This window comes from Vigna unguiculata, chromosome 6, assembly GCF_037176805.1.
Source record: "Vigna unguiculata cultivar grain cowpea cultivar isolate G323 ecotype 2 chromosome 6, ASM3717680v1, whole genome shotgun sequence".
NCBI classification, from domain to species: domain Eukaryota; kingdom Viridiplantae; phylum Streptophyta; class Magnoliopsida; order Fabales; family Fabaceae; genus Vigna; species Vigna unguiculata.
Genome location: NC_140797.1, coordinates 28,170,569 through 28,176,568, shown reverse-complemented (window position 1 = coordinate 28,176,568; position 6,000 = coordinate 28,170,569).

Below are 6,000 nucleotides of genomic sequence, written 5' to 3'. Positions count from 1 at the left end.
TGTTGCACCCGCTATAATTTTGTACCGGTGTAACTTTGGTTTTGGTGCAATATTATGTTTTCGTTTTGATTTAATGATTAATGCAAGAATTATGATTTATGACTATCTCAAGCACATTGCAAAATTGGTTTTGAACGTTGGTGAGCTTTATGGATTTCAGCCCATTTTTTCTCTACACATGTAAATAGGTGGTCTAGTGCTTTCCAGAGACACCCTCTCATTTTCTTTTTTCTTCTTTCTTCGAGCTCTCTTCTATCTCCTTTATTTTCCTTCTAGTATCCTGGGTTACTTACCCTTTCAAAAGTACTTTGTTGCTAATTTTTAGATCCTCGGAAAATCTGAAAAAGTTTTTATTGTATCCTAGGAGCTTGTGCAACACACTGTGAATAAGTCCTTAAGGATAATGAATATACACACCTCAAAAAGTGCTCTTTTATTCGTGATTTATTGGATAAACAACAATCTTAAGGCCTTATGGTTGACAACATCAACAACTCTACTCTGGAGAATTAAAACATTTTCGGAACTCAGATTATCTTTGCAAAACCATTTCCGGATGTATCAAAAATTGAAGTATTCTTTAGACAAAACTTCTGACGCTGACAAGAACGTGTATCTACCCTTTTAGACATGTATGGAGTAGCTATGACTCTCTCAACTTCAAAACCTGACGAATTCAGTAGTCTAGCAAAACAAATTGAAGATTAGACTCATGCAAACAAGGTATGCCGACAGACCTTACTTATTGTCACGTTTAATGATTTGTTCGATGTGTACTGCTCATATAAGAAATTTGGGATTCGTTGATTTTCAAATATATTACTGAAGACATTCGACAAAGATTCGTCATAGGGAATTACTACCGTTAGGAGATGATTGAAGGAAAAGACATTAAGATTCAAATCAACGAATATCACAAGCTACTTAAAGATATCAAAGTAAAGAACATACTTCTGTATGATGAGTTTGTTTCAGAACTTTTGATCAAGAAAGTGTTGTCATCTTGGACTGACTATAAACAACAACAGAAACACATGCACGAACAAATGATGCTTCAGGAGCTCATTACACACATCATAATTAAAGATACCAATAGGAAATAGTGTGCTATAGTAAGGGCCAAAGCATTATCTACAAAGGCAAACGTGGTAGAAGATAAACCTGTTTCAAAAAGGTACGAAAACAAATTTGATCACAAAAGGAAAAATAGTTTTTGAAATTCCCGTCCCAATGGATCTAACCACACCTTCAAGAAAAAAAGTAATTGCTTCGTATGTGGGAATTCAGACCATCATGCACCTCAGTGTAGGCATATAGCAAGAAACGACAATCCTCCTAGGGCAAATATAGTCCAAGAGGAAGATATTTTAGTTGCGGTCATTGCACAAGTAAATCTGATGACCAATGTGAGCAAGTGGGTGGTAGAATCTAGTGCTACCAAGCACATATGTGCAAACATAAGTGTTTTTACCTCCTACACTAGTGTATGAGATGGATAAGAACATGTTTATCTTGGTGATTCCATGAAAATTGTCCTAGGAAAAGGAAAGGTTCTTCTAAAACTCGTATCTGGGAAGACTCTGGCCTTGAGTGATGTGCTACATGTGCCCTCTATCAAAGTTAATCTAATCTTAGTAGCACTATTGGGAAAAGTGGGGGTTAAAATGTCATTCGAATCTGATAAGATTGTAATGACAAAAAATAATATTTTGTGAGGAAGGGATATTGTAATCAACGTCTCTTTGTACTCAATATTTTAAAAATTAGTAATGAATCATGTTCTTCTGCTTATATCGTTGACTCGTATGATATGTGGCATGCTAGATTAGGACATGTGAATTCCTCGTATAGTATGAAATTGCAACGACTAGGATTAATTGGTATGTATGATAAACAAAGTGGTAAATATGATGTATATGTAGAATATAAAATAACAAAGAAAACATGTTATCATGTAGAACGTCAAACTGATTTGTTAAGGTTAATTCATACTAATCTAGTTGATTTAAAACAAACCATGTCAAGAGGTGGTAAAAATTATTTTGTAACATTTATAGATGATTATTCTAGATACACCAAAGTGTACTTAATCAAACGTAAGGATGGGGCCTTTGATGTGTTTTTAACTTATAAAGCGGAAGTAGAAAATCAATTGAATAAGAAAATTAAGAGGATTAGATCAGATAGAGGTGGTGAATACGTATTATTTAATGACTTTTGTGTAAAAGAATGTATTATCCATGAAGTAACCCCACAATATTCACCTGAGTCTAATGGAATAGATGAGAGAAAAAAAAATAAAAGAATGATGTGCTTATTAGTTCTAGAGTACATGATAACCTTTTGAGAGAAGCCCTTTTTACTGCATGCTTTTTACAAAAGTATAATACCTCATAAGAAAAAGGGTAAAACTCCCTATGAGTTGTAGAGAGGTTATCAACCTAATCTTAAATATATGAAAGTATGGGGGTGCCTAGCTAAAGTAATAATACTTGATCCTAAGAAAAGGAAAATAGGCTCTAAAATCATTGATTGTATGTTCTTAGGTTATGTTGTTGAACATAGTGCTGCTTATAGGTTTCTTGTTCTTAAAAGTAATGTAATTGAACATAATACCATTGTGGAGACAAAAAATGTTGAGTTTTTTGAACATATATTTCCTTTAAAGGTTACTGATACATCTAAACAACTTATAGATAATAATAGTGATGCCATGTGTGAGGTTTTGAGAAGAAGTAAAAGACAAAGGAATGAAACTTCTTTTGGAGATGACTTTTATACATATCTAGTTGGAAATGATCCAACAAGTTTTTTAGAGGCTATTAGGGCTACTGATGCAAAACAGTGGGATAAGGCTATTAGGACTGAAATTGAATCAATTGAGAAAAATAATACTTGGACCTTAGTAGATTTGCCTAAAGGAGCAAAACCCATGGGTTGTAAGTGGATCTTTAAGAAAACGTATCATCCTGATGGATCCATAGACAAATATAAGGCAAGATTAGTAGTAAAAGGTTTTACTCAAAAACCCAACATAGATTACTTTGATACTTTTGCCTTTGTGACTATGATTTCCTCTATTCGAGTTTTGTTAACTCTAGCAACTATCCATAAGCTAGTGATACACAAGATGGATATTAAGACTGCTTTTTTGAATGATGAATTAGAGGAGGAAATTTATATGACTCAACCTGAAGGGTGTGTTGTCCTTGGTCGAGAAAACAAGGTGTGCAAACTTTTAAAATCTTTGTATGAGTTAAAACAAGCACCAAAACAATGGTAGAAAAACTAGATAATGTGTTACTTTGTGGTGGTTTTTGTAACGTCCCTACTGGAAATTACTTAAATAAAATAAATAATTGATACTTAAAAATTTCAAACGCCATAATTTATTATTCCCAAACGCGGGAAAATTTAAAATTCATACAATGCGCTTAAAATCCAAAATAACAAAATCCATAAAAACTATAATCGTTTACAAGTTCTCCAAATTTAAATAACTGAACTAAAATCATATATAAATGTAATTCAAATCCCATGCAAGCCCTCTTTCCGTCTCTAGGCATCATCAGCATCACTTGGAATATCATCTGCTCCCGTGTGACAAGTCACACGATCATCGCCAAACGTAAACATAAAGGATGAGCTCATAAACAAATATCACATAAATTGATAAATAAATATTCACCCAAGTTACTTTAGTCTAGTTAATTCTTGGCGAAGACCCTATTGCCCCAAGGTTTTCCAACCTTCAAGTCACACAAATAATTGACTATGGACCTAGGATATATGATGCTTCCACGAATCTGTCCGCTCGTGATTCTGCTAAGACCTGAGAAATTTAATTAATTAAATAAAAAATTAATTAATAAATGCGGGTAGTGGGAGCCTTTATGACATTAAATGTTGACTTGTATGATGTGGAATAGTACTAACTCAAATGGTTGAGAGTATTTGATTGTGTTGAGAGGACTTGGGTTTCAGTCTTATGTATGTCAAATTGTGTGATATTTTAATTGTGCATTTTTTTGATAATATAATTGATCGTGATGAGTGATAATAAAATTCTAGATTTATAAGAATTATCATCACTACTAAAAAAAACTCATATTTCTTACCAATTTTGTTTTGATTTTTTTTGTAGGAAATACTTATAAATTTTGTTATGAAAAAAAAAATTGCAGGAAATTCCTGCCAATTTTTTTTGCAAAATATTTTGTATAAAACACTTTTCGCAACAAATTTTGTAGGAAATATTTGTGAATTTTATAATTTTGTAGAAAATAATTACCCACGAAGGAATTACCTACCAATTAAAATTCTTAAAAAAAATAGCAGGAAAAAGTATTTTCTTGCAAATTTTTTAACAAATTTGCAAGAAAATTCTCATGTAATATGAGAATTTTTAGTAGTCATGAAACATGAATTGGTTGTGTATTGGTATAGATAATTGAATGGTTGTGTGTTCGAACCTTGGTCTACATAAAATAACTTTTTTTTGCCGAAATTCTTTTTGGCATGACTCTGAAGGAACAGAAACCCTAGCCGCCTAAGAGGGCAGCCGAAAGGAATTATAAAACCACCATAGAACCAATATTGAATAACCATTTAGCTAATTTTATTGGAATTTTCGTTTTACTATCATTAGGGTTTATCAAAGCATAGTTAAGTGACCAATTAAGGGTGAAAGAGTGGTTTGTTGGGGCTGCCATTGGTGCATACTGTGAGCAGAGAAGTTTGAGAGTAAACACAATGTTAGTGAGAGAGATAAGGAGCTTAACGGAGGTGAGAGCAAGGAAGGCTTCGTGGATCAAAGAGCTAGCTTAAGTGTTGCAATTGGAGCAAGGATTACCAGGTTATGGGAGTTGTTATTGGTTTTGATGTAATTAATATGTATTGCATGATATGTTGAGTATTGGTTATGTTTAAATTCTACAATTTCGTGATTCCTATTCGGGTTTCTGGAATTTTTCCAGAAACCGCCTGACAGTGTGGAAGGAACCGCCAGGCAACACATGTGTTTACATAGTTTTCTAGGTTTTTCCCAAAAACTGCCTGACAGTACAATTGGCCCGCCAGGTGACTCATCCTGCATAACCCAGTTTTCTGGGTTTTATATGAATGACCTGGTAGTGATGGACACCCGCCAGGCGACACGAGCTACATTGCTTTATTTTTTATGTTTTGCGCATTCTGGGAATGTAAAGGACTCATGAGAGTCTTTATGAATTGTGATATTAAGTACCTTGACAAATTGGGTGGGAGAACCTATGATTTCTACAAACGCGATGAATTCAAGATTTCATGGATATTAGGGTTGTGCCAATTGAGGAATTTTGGGTAGCATGATTTGTATTGCAATTGATGGAAAGTTCTTGGTATAATCGATTGGTAATTATCTATCTGTGGAACGGAACGCATTAAAGAGTAGTTATAAGGAAAAATTGATAGAATGATATGACTTTTGGAGAATAGACTTCGCACAAGTGCAAAACCAAATCTGGAATTTTCCAGAAAGTGATGCACCACCCGGCGGCTCGTAGGTTGCCGCCAAGCGATAGCGAGGAAAGTGATAGTTGAGGTTGATTTCTGTGTGGCTCGAGTAAGGGGTGCTGTTAGGGGTTCAAGTCGAATTAAATAGGAGGAAAACTAAGACTACGTGCATGAGAAATAATGGAAGTAGGTAATGGTGGGGAGTATGTATTGATCGTAAATGGTTAAGTAATAAGCATGAATGGGTTGTGTGATTGGTGTGCTTTGGGTATAGGCGCATTGAGGTCAAATGTAGGATTAGAAGGGGGGCACTTGATGCAAATACCTATAGATATGAAAGAGAGATAGGACTACTCGATAAGATAGCAGTAACATTAAGGATTACACTGTGGATACCTAGCTTTGCCATAAGTTAACAAAATTGCACACCTTTGGGTTATATGCTTAAATTATAAAACTAACAATTGATGTTTATAATATGAAGTATGATGAATGGATATGTGGTTG